Genomic DNA, 14,800 nt, shown 5'->3' with positions numbered 1-14,800 from the left:
ATAGTGGTCTCTAACTTTTGACTCAAGCGATCCTCCTGCCTCAACCTCCCAAAGTGCTGAGATTACAGGCGTGAGATACCGCACCTGACCTTATAATACCTTTTAACTCAGCATTACACAATGGTTTCTTAATAGTATTTATGATTATAAGTATTTGTTACCTACATTTTGACCATTTGCATTGTTGGGTGGTGGGATCCTAACTTATGAAATAGTCCCAATTCTAAATATCTCATCACTGTTTTTTAATGAGAATAGGATGAGCATTAGTGGGAAAATGTAGGAGGTAAAAGAAATTTTTATTTCACTATGCTTGACATTTGGTGTTGAAGGATAGTTCTAACAATATGTCTGACAGTTTTGATGTTTTTTCAGTAAATTGTCAATGCCAGGAAAAACTGAGGTCCTTTAGAAGTCAAGGAGCCACATTGAGAGAGGATTGCGTCGGGAAGCGAGGGAAGGAGAGAGCAAGGGGCTGGGGCATAGCACTGACAGGTGGGTGCTGTTTCGTAATAACCAGATGAAGTGGATTTATGGCCAGATGAGGTGGATTTAAAAGGCCTAAGATGGGGCAGTCCCTGAAAAAACACATAATGCGTGTCTAGTTTGTTAATATGTTTTAGTAGTATATGGAGCCCTACCCCATTTGCTCAAAGGGCTATACTGCATTATCATTTCAATCTCCGTAATGACTAAAATCCTTACTTTTCCCAAGCCTCACCTTTTTTTTTTTTTAAAGAAGCTATGTACAGATTTGATTTCGGGAATGTTTATTTTCAATAGGGGAGCAATAGACTAGGCCTTTCCTATTGATAAGGCAAGGATACTTTCTTATGTGAGTTCACATTACATATTATCAATGTATTAACTGTGCCCAATATTAAGTGACTATCTTTTAGCTCTCAACTAATCCTTCTTTATACAGACAAAGGCTAGACATCAAGATATAACCCTAGCACTGTTGCTGTATTCATTCCTGTTATCTTTACTAACTAAGATAGTGGAATCGTAAGGTCTACAGTTGGAAAGGAATTGGATTGATTGTCTGGTGCAAACCTCTCTCAGACAGTGATTTCCTCTTGAAGAGTTCTAGAGAGTGGTTTCAGGTTGTATGCTAGCGAAAAGTAATTCATTATTGCACAAAGCTGCGATTATTACATAGACTTTTCCCTTGTATTCAACTGCCTCTTGTTAATGTCTATCCATTTCTCCCAGTTCTGTGCTTACAGGCTACATGAAATTTATCTGTTTCTTTTCTGTAAAATCTCTCCAAAAATGTAAAGACAGCCACACTGTGCTTTTTGCAGTTTCTGTCTTTACCAAACGCTGACAGTCTGACATTTTTCTCATGGGTCATATTTTCAAACTCTTTTATCATAAAGGGTGATTAAAGAACTCTAATCATCTTATAATGAAGTATGGTTTCCTTTCTGTGTGGTTACTGTCTATTTAAAAATACCCCATTGACTTTTGCCTTGGATTATTATCACACTGAATACCTAGGAAATCACTCTCTTTTCCTGTCTTGAGCCAACAGTGCAAAACTGGTTTGTTTTCTGTCTCCACTGTCTCACCTAAAATTCCTCATGTAGTAAAACCGCAAATAATCTATTTTAAAGCAACCTGAAGGGTTCATTTGATGAGGGTGGAGAGTGGGAATGTTAATGGGAATTCTAGTTATGCAGATTTTGAAAAAGGAGGAGGTTAGGCAAATGGAACATAAACTTCTTTATTCAATAAAGTAAAAGGGACTCCCACCTCTGCCATGCAGACAATGTAGGAGGTGAATTGGTTTTTCCTATGGAATAGTGGTTCTCATATTTCAATGAGCATGTAAATTAACCAGGGATTTTTTTTTTTTTTAAATGCTGATTCTGAGTAAATAAAGTTGGGATGGGAGGGGGATCCTGCATTTCTAATAAGCTCCCTGGAGATGCCTATGCTGTTGCTCCATGGACCACATTTTGAGCAGCACTGTCCAGCACAAATTCATTGTGAGTTACAAATGTGAATGACATATGTAATTTTAAGTTTTCGGGGAGCCATATGAAAAATGCATAAAGAAAAAAGATAAATAGGTGAGATTAATTTTAATACTGTATTTTGTTTAACCAAATATGTCCAAAGCACTATCATTTCAACATAAATCAACATAAAAAGAAATAATGAGATAGTTTAAAGTATTTCACTTTGGTACCAAGAGTTCAATGTTTGTATGTATTTTACATTTGCAGTGCATCTCATATTGGATCAGCCACATTTCAAGTGCTCCATAGCCATATGCAGCTCTTTGGCTACTGGCTACTGTTTTGGACAGTACTACTCTAGATCGCAAGATTTTGATCTCTCAGAACCTGGAAATAACAGAAATAACTAGTATTTGTTGAGTATTTACTTTGTGCATGGCATGAATATGAGATGTAAGTGCTATATAAATGCTTTATCTGAGTCATCTCCTAAGACCTTTACAACATTGCAGTCAAGTAAGCAACATTATTATTTCCATTATACACAGGAAGAAAGTGAGGCTTTGGACTGGTGGTAACTTGTGTGAAGTCACAATGGTAGAGCTGGATTTTTCAAGCCCATGCTGTTACCCACTGTTTCAGAGCAGAGGGGCCTCTGAAGGAAGCAACTCAGCATTCCTAACACTGAGCTTTAATTTTTTTGTGTGTGCTCTTGTTTTCTTGTGGTATCCTTAAGCCTTTAGCACAGTCGATTCCCTTCTAAATAATCTAGTGGCAATGGTCTCCTGTTGACAGTGCCTTCGAGAATTAAGATTGTTAGGGATGCAAGGGGTACTCTGCACAGGCATATGGTGGGATGGCCCAAGTGTCATCTGGAGCAGCAGTCCAGAGGATGAAGAAGATGGGAAGTGGTTCAGGTCATGCACTAGCACTCTAGTGGGGGCAGGGGGAGAGGGCATTGTCAAGCCCATTCCCAGGGGATGGCCTTCCATAGTCACATGGGGTAAGGGCTTACATGATTTTATTTGTATACCAAAGGGAAATGGCAAACCCGTGGCCCGCCTCTGCCATCTCAGCTGTGGGTGAGGCTTTGGTTATATAAATTCCCTCTTTATTCTGGGCTGCAATTTTTCTGGAACAAGAGGCTCAATTTTCTTTTGAAAAGCAACACAATCCCTTTGCCTGCTTTCGATTTTGGTCGCCTCTTAACCAAGTTCTTTCTACCCTTTTCAGATGTAGAACAGGAATTCATTAACAGCAGTAACAATGAGGGTTTGAGAAGTAAATTACTGTGTGGTGCCTAAGACAGCAGGCCCTAGGCTCAGACTGTTGCCCTCAGAGTCTGGCCATATCTCTTGCTAGCTGTGTGACCTCGCCTAAGGCACTTACCTCCTGTGAACCTCAGTTTCTTCTGAGCCTAACAAAAGGCTGATATTAATACTGGCCTTGCAAGTCTGTTGTAAGCATTATATAAAATAGTAAGCATATAATGCTTAGCTTAGCCCCTTCTATTTAAAAAATAGTCAGTAATGTTAACTCTTAAATTATTATTGCCATTCTAACCCTTGTATCTCATTATTGTATTTGCCCAAGCTGAAAGGTCATCCAGTTCTTTTACTTACGTTTATTACCATAAAGTTTTCAAATGCCCCTTCCATTCTCTTAGTTTTCGTTAGCATTTATACAGGCCCAGTTTCTTCAGAGCTTTTTAGCCCTTATAACATTATTATAATGCTTGTCTGAAGTCACTAATATTTGGTTGTGGTGCTGTTTCCTTCTTTCTAAATATCTGCAAGTCCTTAAAACATGTACTCATTGGAGAGCTCCCTGTGCAGCTCAGGAGCCCTTCTTTGGAGTTTTCTTCTTTCAGATCTGCGTTGAGATTCCTGCAAATTGATTATCAGAATTATTTTTTGAGGGGAGCCTACACCTTAAAATTCTAACAGATTTAGCCCATGGCTCTTCTGTGACCCTTTTGAAACCTGCATTTCTAGTCTAGGTTGCAAGTCTAGCTCAGCTCTCCGTGTTTGTCACAAAATCTTAGAATACCCGAAGGAAACCCTGGGAGGAGTAGAACCACCCATGGTTGGTTCCTACTTTTAACCCATCTCCATCTTGCAACAAGACTCAGTTTCTGAGCACAGTCTCCAAATACAGCTTCACTCACACAATGATTTAATGAGAAATGCATGTTTGCCTAAAGATTTGAGGAAAGGGAGAAATGAAGAGTTATATACTACACTAAAAAAAACACCTTAGCAACATTTCTCATTAGACAATTAGACACACTGTTCTTCTTCAATATTGTGAACTACTGGATAATGAAAATGTGGCACATATATGCCATGGAATACTATGCAGCTATAAAAAAGGATGAGTTCATGTTCTTTGCAGGGACATGGATGAGGCCGGAAACGATCATTCTCAGCAAACTAACACAAGAATAGAAAACCACACACTGCGTGTTCTCACTCCTAAGTGGGAGTTGAACAATGAGAACACATGGACACAGGGAGGGGAACATCACACACTAGAGCCTGTTGGGAGTGTTGGGGGCTAGGGGAGGGATAACATTAGGAGAAATACCTAATGTAGATATGGATTGATGGGTGCAGCAAACCACCATGGCACATGTATACCTGTGTAACAAACCTGCACATTCTGCACATGTGTCCCAGAACTTAAAGAATAATAAAATTCCCTGAAAATGAATTTAGAGGAATGAAACTTTATTCCAGTAAACAGTTCACAAACAAGAGAAATATCCTTCTGTGTGAAATGAAGGTGTTCCAGAGAACAGCAGAACGGGTTGGCTTTTATAAAAGTTTTCAATCAGGCCCTCTTATGCTAAGGAAGGATTCAAACTTGCTTTGTTCTGATTGATTGATGCAGCTGAGTTCTGATTGGTTGATACAGGCCATAGCTTATTGGTTGATTCAAGAGACATGTATGGGCACGGTCAGCTGTAAAAGGCTCAAAGTTAAGCAGATGTGTGGGTTTTCTGGGAACTTTGAGTATGTGTGTGACCTCTTGTCAACAAATGGCTGTTTGGCTCCTTTTAAATTTTAGGCTCAATTAGCCACTTGGCATTCATCTTCAGGGATTAACTCTTTCAAGTTCACATTATCATCCTCCAAACTCATTTTCTGATTGCCTTTTTATATCATTTTCTTCTTTAAATGCGAAAGTTTCATCTTAATTTTTTTTCTGAAAGGCAATTCATTTTTCATTTTGAAAATACTACATTTAGCAAATCAAAAGAAGAATATTAGAAAATTATTGACTCTCTATTGCCATTAAATAGGACCATAGGAAACAGAATCACAGTTAATTCCACCCAAATTGCTTTTGCCAATGTTCTTATCTTCCCACTTGTTAGAGTTTGTCCTGAGATGGCAGTTCCTTTTCCTACTTTCTTCACAATTTCAGGTATCAATGTGCTGTCAGTAGAAGTTTCCAAATGTTCTGATTTTTAGTTAAATGAAATTTTGGTAAAATATTTGCACCACTGAAATCCTCATTAATACTTTATACCTCTGTGATTATTGAGATGTAATTTACAAACAGCAAAATGTTTAGATGATGTGTATATTTTGCTGGATGCCTTTCAAGACACATATTTCTATCACCCCCAGAAAGTGTCCTGCCCCTTCCCAGTTAGCTCATTCCACTTCTACTCCTAACCCCCACCAGAAGCAACAATTCATCTGTTTTCTGTCACCATAGGTTAGTGTATTCTGTTCTAGGATTTTGTATAAATGCATCATATAGTATGTACAGTCATGTACTGCATAACCATGTTTCAGTCAATGACAAACCGCAAATGGGATGGTCATTCTTTAAGATTATATTTTTTACTGTACTTTCAGCTAAACTTATGCTTAGATATGTTTAGGTACATGAATACTTACCATTGTTTTAAAATTGCTTTTCTAGTCTAGGTTGCAAGTCTAGCTCAGCTCTCTATGTCTGTCACAAAACCTTAGAATACCCGAAGGAAACCCTGGGAGGAGTAGAACCACCCATGGTTGGTCCCTACTTTTAACCCTTCTCCATCTTGCAACAAGACTCAGTCTCTGAGCACAGTCTCCAAATACAGCTTCACTCACACAATGATTTAATGAGAAATGCATGTTTGCCTAAAGATTCAAGGAAAGGAAGAAATGAAGAGTTATATACTACACTAAAAAAAACACCTTAGCAACATTTCTCATTAGACAATTAGACACACTGTTCTTCTTCAATATTGTGAACTACTGGATAATGAAAATGTGGCACATATATGCCATGGAATACTATGCAGCTATAAAAAAGGATGAGTTCATGTTCTTTGCAGGGACATGGGTGAAGCTGAAAACCATCATTCTCAGCAAACTAACACAAGAATAGAAAACCACACACTGCATGTTCTCACTCATAATTGGGAGTTGAACAATGAGAACACATGGACACAGGGAGGGAGCATCACACACTAGAGCCTGTTGGGAGTGTTGGGGGCTAGGGGAGGGATAACATTAGGATAAATACCTACAGTGTTCAGTACAGTAACATGCTGTATAGGGTTACATCCTAGAAGCAATGGGGTATGCCATATAGCCACTAACACATCTAAGTTTGTGGAAGTAACACTTACATGATGTTTGCACTACAAAATTGCCTGATGACACATTTCTCAAAATGCATTCCTTTGGTTAAGTGACACATAACTTTTTGTGGGTTTTTTGTGGATTTTTACTCTGGATAATATTTCTGATTTTCATCCATGTTATTCTTTCATTGCTGAGTAATATTCCATTGTAGGAGTATGGCAGTTTATTTACCCGTTTCCTTCTTGAAGGGCATCAGGATTTTGTTAGTTAGTTTTTTTTTTTTTTTAGGACTATTTATAATGCAATAGTGAATATTCATTTTTTGAAATAGAGTCTCACTCTGTTGCTCAGGCTGGAATGCAGTGGTGTGATCCCAGTTCACTGCAGCCTCGACCTCCCAGGCTCAAGTAATCCTCTCTCCTCAGCCTCCCAAGTAGCTGAGAACCACCATGCCTCATTAATTTTTAAAAAATACGTCTTTTGTACAGATGGGGTCCCATTATGTTGCCCAGACTGGTCTCAAACTTCTGGCCTCAAGTGACCTTTCTGTCTCAACTTCTCAGAGTCCTAAGGCAAGATGAGTGTTTTTTTTTTTTTTTTTTTTTTTTGGAATATGAAGGATTTTGTGAAAAATTCTTTCATTTATTTTGAGTAAATAATTGAGAATGAAATCACTGGATAATAGTTTGATAAAATTTCTGGAATACATTTTGATTAAAAATATCCAAATAGATTGTAACACTTTATGCACCTGCCAGCTGTGTGTACATATGAGGTTCTGATTGTTTTAAATTCCTAACAGCTTTTGGTGTTTTCGGTCTTTTTACTTTTGGTTATTTGGGTGGGTATATGGTGGTTTCTCCTTGTGGTTTAAATTTGCATTTCATTGGTGACTAATGATGTTGAGATCTTCTGTGTGCACATTGTATATCTTCTTCTGTAAAGTTGGAGTATTTAAATCATTATAGAGTGTTGTGATGGCTTTTCCATCCAGAATAATAATGTGTTGTCCATGTCCTCCAGAAAATTGGGTGGGTTTATCATTCTCCCCAAAGATTACTTCTCTTCATCTACCTCTTGTTTTGTTTCTCTCCTGAGCTACCCACCACATGTTTAGTTTGATTGATATCCAAGAAGGTAAGCATAGCTGTGACATTTAATAAGAAAATGTATGGGAAAACACTGTATTCTGAAAATTTTGCAAATTTAAAGTATGTTTCCGTTCCTTTTTAATATCAAATTTGTTTCTTTTGAAGATAATTGTATGTATGTTCTGCTTGAACCCTCCAGCTCAGCAAGTCTTGGTGTCATTTACAATATCTTATTTACCTCCTTCTGTTATGTTTCTAGTTTCATTCTGTAAGGTGTTATGATTATGTTATTTTCCATACTGTCCCCAAGTATTTATTCCTGTGTATTACTGAGCACATCTTCCATTAATGAATTCTTTTCTGTTCTATCGTTCAACATTCTGTTCTCCAGTTATTCCATTTTTCAATTTTATGTTGTTTTTTCTCTTTCCTTTCATTGTCAGCTTGAAGTAAATTCTATAATTATTTGATGGGTGTTAACTGCTGTGTTAATATGCAGCCTTTACTGTATGGTCATGTTGCTGTTGACTGAGGGTCAGTAGAGAATGTGCCTGGAATTATTTTCAAGGAATGTTAACTAGATTGCACTTAGTCATCTCCATTCTTTTAGATGAACATCTGAGAAATTCCTCAGCTAATAAATTATATCTCTGAAAAAAAATTAGTAGTGAAAAGATCTTCTACTCTGTATCTAAAAGAACACATTTCTGAGGCATTTTGGATGTGGTAGAGAGCCAGTGTGATACAGATGCAAATCCACTCACTGACCAGTGCTTCGGTGGAACCCCAAGGTAATATGCTGCAATGTGGCCAAGGAGGCTGCCCAAAGTAGGCACGTGGTACTAGGAAGATTACAGACAAGGAGAAAGTAGACGATTTTTTTCTATCTATATTTAGTCATTTGATTTCTAGCTATGAAATCTTAAACTCTCCACACCAAGCCCTTAAGTAGTTTGCCAGCCATTGGGCTAGGATTTTTGGATGGCAGGAGACTTAGAGATTCCTCCAGACTGCCTTTTGATTGATGTAGATCTTAAATTTGCCTTCCTGATTCACTGTGAGATGCTCCAGGATCCCTTCATAGAAGAAATACTCTTGCTGAGATTCTGCTGTTGGCAATTTATTCCTTTGGCTTAAGAAAAAACGGTATTTAAATACAGGTGCCCCTAGTGAAAAGATAACACATTATGTCAAATACTTTATGATATCTTATATCAATGACACCTTAATCTGAATTAGTTTAATGAGACTGTCTTCCATTTAATTTTAATTATTCTAATTGGTTTTATTCATAAAAGAAATGTGTTATAAAATTCATAGAGAGAATATGTAGTGCAAAAGTTTTAAAATTTTCATTCAACATTCGGTTGAATGTTGGATGTTGCCTTTCCTAAGAATATCAGGGGTAGTTATTATAAATGAATTGGCATAAATACTTTTTGGTCTAATTTAGTGCGTGCACACACACACAAACACACACACACACACACCATATAGTGATATCTAGATGTACATCCAGAATATTTTTTCAAAACTTGCCTTTGTCACTTAATTTTTCCAAAATAGTACTTATGTATATCCTTCTTTATAACAATTTCTATTACTTCAGAAAGTTTAATTATGTCTCTTTAGAAAGACATTTAGCATTTTTTTTCTTATAACAACGTATACAACATCCAGTTATCCTTAAATAATGTTGAGGGGAATGTCTTTCTATACCTGTGTTCAAATGTCAATATTTTACTATGATTCCTTGAAATGGAATCGTTGGATTTGTACATTCCAACTTTTGACAGATACCACCAAAATTTCTTCCAAAAATTCTGTGTCATTTAAATTTCATTAACAGTGTCTAAGCCGGCCAGTTTCTTCATTTTCCTGCCAGTTCTAAATATTTTCATTATTTTTAATTTCTTGCCAACTGGATAAGAGAGAATTGAAGTCTTGCTTTTTAGAGTTTATTTTAAGATAACTAAGGATAATTTATTCATCGAACAAATATTTATTGAGTACCCATTTTATGATAAGAACTGTTTTCATTACTTGGTATATAGCAATAAACAAAGCAGTAAGTCTTTTTAGTAGTATTTATGTTCTGATGGGAAGTGAGAAAAAATGGATTATTTAACAAGAAATGAATATCTAAGTGTGATACATGCAATATAGAAAAATTAAGCAGGCTTAGAGACTAAATAATAATAAAGGAATGAGTAAAGAGTGTGTACTGCTTCAAATAGGGAAGTCAGTAAAAGTTCTATCTCAAGAGATGATATTTAAGTAGAGACTTAAGTAAAGTAAGGAATTGAGACTCTATCTCTCTGGGAAAGGAGTGTTCCAGGCAGAAGAGTTAAAAAGTGCAAAGCCATAGGGCAAGAGGGTGCCTGAAATGTTCCCCAAAGAGGGTTTCTCACATGGAGGAGTGTGAGGCCGGGGAGAGTGGCAGAAGGGGAGTCTGAGACCTGGTCTCTTACTAGGGCCAGGTGATTCTGAGATGTTTTGGCCAAGGCAAGGGTTTGAGATTTAGTTGAGTGACAGGAGATGCCAGATTTCTCTGAGCATTACCACAGCTCTGTGGTAAACCAAGGGTATGTCAGTGCCAGCTACAAGCCTGAGGGCAGGGATAAGGGTACATCTTCCGTAGAGAATTTGTAAACAAAACTGAGACAACAGATTAGCAGTTACCAGAGGTTAGTGATGGGAAGGAGCAGATGTTGCTATAAAGAGGTAGCAGAAACGAGTCTTGTAGTGATAGAGCAGCTCTGTAGCTTGATTGAGATGCTGGTTACATGAATCTGCACAGATGATAAAATTGCATAGAAACACACATGCATACACACAGTCACACTCTCACACACATACACTCACACTCACACACACACACACAAATGCATGCAAAACTGGTGAAATCTGGGTAAGCTCTGTAGATTGTATCAATGTCAAATTCCTGGTTTTGATATTGTACTCTGGTTGTGCAAGATGTTACTATGGGGGAAACTCAGTGAAAGGTACATGGGACCTCCATGCCCCGTGTGTGTGTGTGTGTGTGTGTGTGTGTGTGTGTGTATCTTCAAGATAAAAAGTAAGACAATCATATTTAGGTATGACCATCTGCTGGCAATTCTTAATAACAGTGATAAAACACTCCTCCCCTGGGGCAGCCTGCTCCCCGTGCCCCACTCCTGGTACTCACTGTTACAGTCTAGAAGTTATATTTAATGTTTTTTTGCTATCACCCTTGTCTCCTAAACATTCATATAGTTGATAGGATGAATTCAAGTTTTAATAGAGATCAAGCCATTGGTTTATTTTAACTATTACTAAAAACTTCCCACATATAGTTGTTTTTACATATGACACTCGATACTTCGATAAACAATATTTCAACAACATTCTTTAACCAAAGAAATAATTACCTCAAAATGTAGCAGATGACTTAAAAAAAAAAAAAAAAAAAAACGTAAAAGAAGTGCCTTAGTCTCTTTCGTGCAGCTATAACAGAATACCACATACTGTGTAATTTATAATAGACAGAAATTTGTCGACTCACATTTCTGGAGGCTGCTCAAGGTAAAGGAATCTAGTGAGAGCCTTTGCTGTGTTATAACATGGCAGAAAGTATCACGTGACAGAAGGACAGAGAGAGAATGAGCCCAGGAGAGGCCAAACCTATTCACTAGATAAGGAACTCCTTCACTCCTGTGATAATGACATTAGTTCATTCATGAGGGAGGAGCCCTCCTGACCAAAACACCTCTTAGAGGTGACATTTCTCAATGTCATTACAATGGCAAGCAAATTTCAACATTCGTTGTCGTTGTTCTTGTGGTTGTTTTTTGGAGGGGTTGGGCATTCAAACCACAGCAAGAAGACTTTGAGAAATTAAAGATGGTACCTAAAACCTTGTTTATTATACTACCTTAAGCATTCTTATAGGTTTTATTTGATATTATCAAATTTTTTGGACAACAGTCATATATAAGTCATAATATTTATCTTTTCTTAATATTTATAACTTATGTGTCTTTTTTATGTTATCACACTAGGGAGGAAATATAGCACAACATTAGGTCATAGTATGTTCACTGTTATCTTTGCCTTGCTTCTAATTTAAATATTTAGAGTTTTGCAATTCTAAATATGACTTGATTGTTATTTATGTTATATGACATTTATTAAGTAAGGGCAATTGTTTTCTTATTTGTTTTGAAGATTTGGGTATTTGATTGTTAATGGCTGTGGAATATGCATACACAGGCATACACACACTCACTGAGATGAGTTCTTTTTCCTCCCTCAATCTATTCATGCAGTCAGTTACATTAACAGATATTTTAATGTTGAACTATCCTTGAATAGTTTTGGGAAAATAAAAAATCTAGCATCCTACCAAGTTATATGTAATTGTCCAAAAGGCTATAAGACTATCCTGCATACCAGGGACTTTAAAAATACATCACCAGAAAAAAAAAAAAAAAAAAAAAAAAAAAAAAAAAAACAGAGAAGGCATTCACAATTATGCCCTGGCTATGCCAGGCTTTTTCAGAATTTCTCAACATGTGCCTGATCTCTTTCTTTTGTGAATACCTATCTTATGTACAATTGGTACTATACACATGAATGCTCAATTACATACCTGTTTTATTATAGTCCCCAGTTTTTTGTGTGTATTATAGTCCCCAGTTTTTTGTAGTTCCCAGTTTTTTCTAATTCCTCCAGTCAAATTATAAGCCCACCAAAATGTGGAATCATACAATCTCTTCTCTGGGACCTTTTAACAGTGCCTAGAAAAAGGCTGGTTAGTAATAACTGCTTTGCCTTGAGGAAGCAGGCAGCGGGGTGGAAAGGAGAGATTTAGGAGTTCAACACTTTTATTCCAATTACAGCTCAGCTGGCGTGTCTTATGTGACGGTGATCTGTGTTAAGGAGGTACATTCTGCTTCCAGATTATTTCCTTTTATGAAGAATGTGTTCTTTCCTTTTAACATTTCACTGCTTATTGCTAAGAGGTTACAAAAGGTAAGTGGCCTAATGTGGGCACTTTCACACTGTGTCTATTTCAGTTTTTGGACTTTGGTATCATTAGCAAGTAAATTTAACATGCTGACCTTTCATGCATGCCTCTATTAACCTTGCTCTTATTTCCTCTAGTCTTTTTTCATTCTGTATCATAGTATCTTATTTCTAAGAAACTGTACTGGTTAATCTCAGACCACAAGAATCTCTTACTTATATATAGTTCTTCCATATACTGTATTTTCATTGGTTTGGGATCTTTTTTTAACCAATCGTCTGAATTTTTTTTTTATTTGTACATATTTCTGATGTACTGCCTGGTGTTTTTTTTTTTTTTTTTCCAGTTTTTAATTAACTTTAAAACAATTCATAAGAGTTTATGGCTATAGGAGTGCCTTCTAATTTCAACATGAAACATTTAAACCAACTTGACTCTACAGGTACTTATGTTTTAATATCGCACATGGGCAGGACAACAGACAGCATTAACAGAGTCATCATTTGAATTAAAATGTCATTCCTCTGGGTGGAAGTAGTAGAAAGTAGTGCCTTTTGAGGCATAAACTAGAGGGAACAGCTTAGAAAGAAGAGAATCGGCTGGATTTCAGCCCCTACCTGCCCCCTTGGTAAGGTGAACTTTTCTAGACTTGACCTGTACAACCCTATTGAGACCTAGTATGTTAGGATTTTAAGGCCATTTCATACTCTCAAATATACATCAAATTGTTGCTACCAACTTTTTCCCTCTTTTATTTAGTATTTCAGTTAGAATTGAATTCATATAACCACACTAATTTATTTATGTATTTATTCAACATTTGTTGAGTGCTGACTGTCTGCTTGCCAGTATCAGAGAGGCTCAAGTTTAAATGGTCAGCTGGACAGATACAGGTCTGCTCTTGCAGACTCAGTATCATAGGGAATTTAACTTAATATATGTGTTCTTATTTAAATATCTACATAGTCTACAGAGGTCTTTCATTGTAGGTAGAGTGCTTATTTCAAACTGTGTATTGACAAAAAGACCTGTATTGTTTTTCTTGGTGGGTAAAACACACTAATCGTGACTATCTGGTGGAGATAGATGATCTAGTTCTAACTACAGGGTATTTGCCACCTAATTGGGAAGGAGAAAAAATATCCATTTCATGGAGAAAAACATCATCATTGCGGAATAAAACGAGTAGATGTGAAGTATTGGAGATATTGGGATATGAATTAATCAAGGATTTTATCTTTTATTATTATTTTTAACTAGAGGCAATACAAATGAATGAACTAAGCATCAGCACAGGGAATTTTAGGTTGATTTTTACACTAACTGTTGATCTTGGAAAAGTCATATGATCACTCTAGACCTTGATTTTCTTGTTTGTAAAAATAGGATATTATTATAAGATATAATTAAGATTTCATTCATTCTAAGATTCAAGGAGAAAGCACAGCTCTGAGGAGAAAAGTAGGTTATTTTCTTTAGGGTCTGGCTGGCTATTGTTTGAGACATAAAGCCTCCTTAGATCATGCAAGTGACAACTCAGAAAAGGAGAAGCCTCTTTTTTCCAAAAATATAACAGTATATGTCAGCTTTTTATTATCGTAGATATAAAATAAAATAACTATAGATGAAAGGAGTCTGATATAATTAGTTGACAATGAATGTTAAGAAGAGGCCACAGTTGGTTATAGCCTGGTGGCCTGCAAGATGGGTCTTGTCTTTGTTCCCAGGATAAGAAATATTAATATATACAAAAGAAGGAATGGTTGTAATAGGAGTCTTGTCCTATTTGGATGCTACTGGGCCTGATTGGAGGCAGGATGGTTCTGGACAGGTAATGCTGATGGTTCTCAGATAAGGTACCTTACCATTATCTGTACTCTCTCTTAGGGAGCCCCTAAAGGCTTTCTGACTTTTGTGCCAAATTGAGTTCATTACTGTAAAGATCTTGAGCTGCCAGAGGTAGGAATATTATCTGAAAAGCCATGACTACTATCCATTGAGATCGCCCCATGCTGCCAAATATTAGCCATAATAGGTATGTCTTATCTGTGGGTTTCATTGATTTGAACAAAACAGTATTTGTTAGAGCACGTCAATTAAGGCATAAATGCTATAAAAAAAAAAAAAAAAAAAAAAAAAAAA

The 14,800-nt window shown here is 36.6% G+C and overlaps 1 protein-coding gene across 1 annotated transcript in view; it reads left to right on the top strand.

The window, feature by feature from the left end:
• Nucleotides 1–14,800, top strand: part of THSD7B (thrombospondin type 1 domain containing 7B) — a gene marked incomplete at its 3' end in the record, with an annotated part of 522,306 nt that overhangs the window by 67,795 nt on the left and 439,711 nt on the right. The gene's annotated exons all lie outside the window — the stretch shown is intronic.

This window comes from Rhinopithecus bieti, unplaced genomic scaffold, assembly GCF_001698545.2.
Source record: "Rhinopithecus bieti isolate Rb0 unplaced genomic scaffold, ASM169854v2 scaffold_5313, whole genome shotgun sequence".
Taxonomy (NCBI): domain Eukaryota; kingdom Metazoa; phylum Chordata; class Mammalia; order Primates; family Cercopithecidae; genus Rhinopithecus; species Rhinopithecus bieti.
Note: the sequence above shows the minus strand (reverse complement) of the source record. Positions and strands in the feature narration are given on the sequence as shown.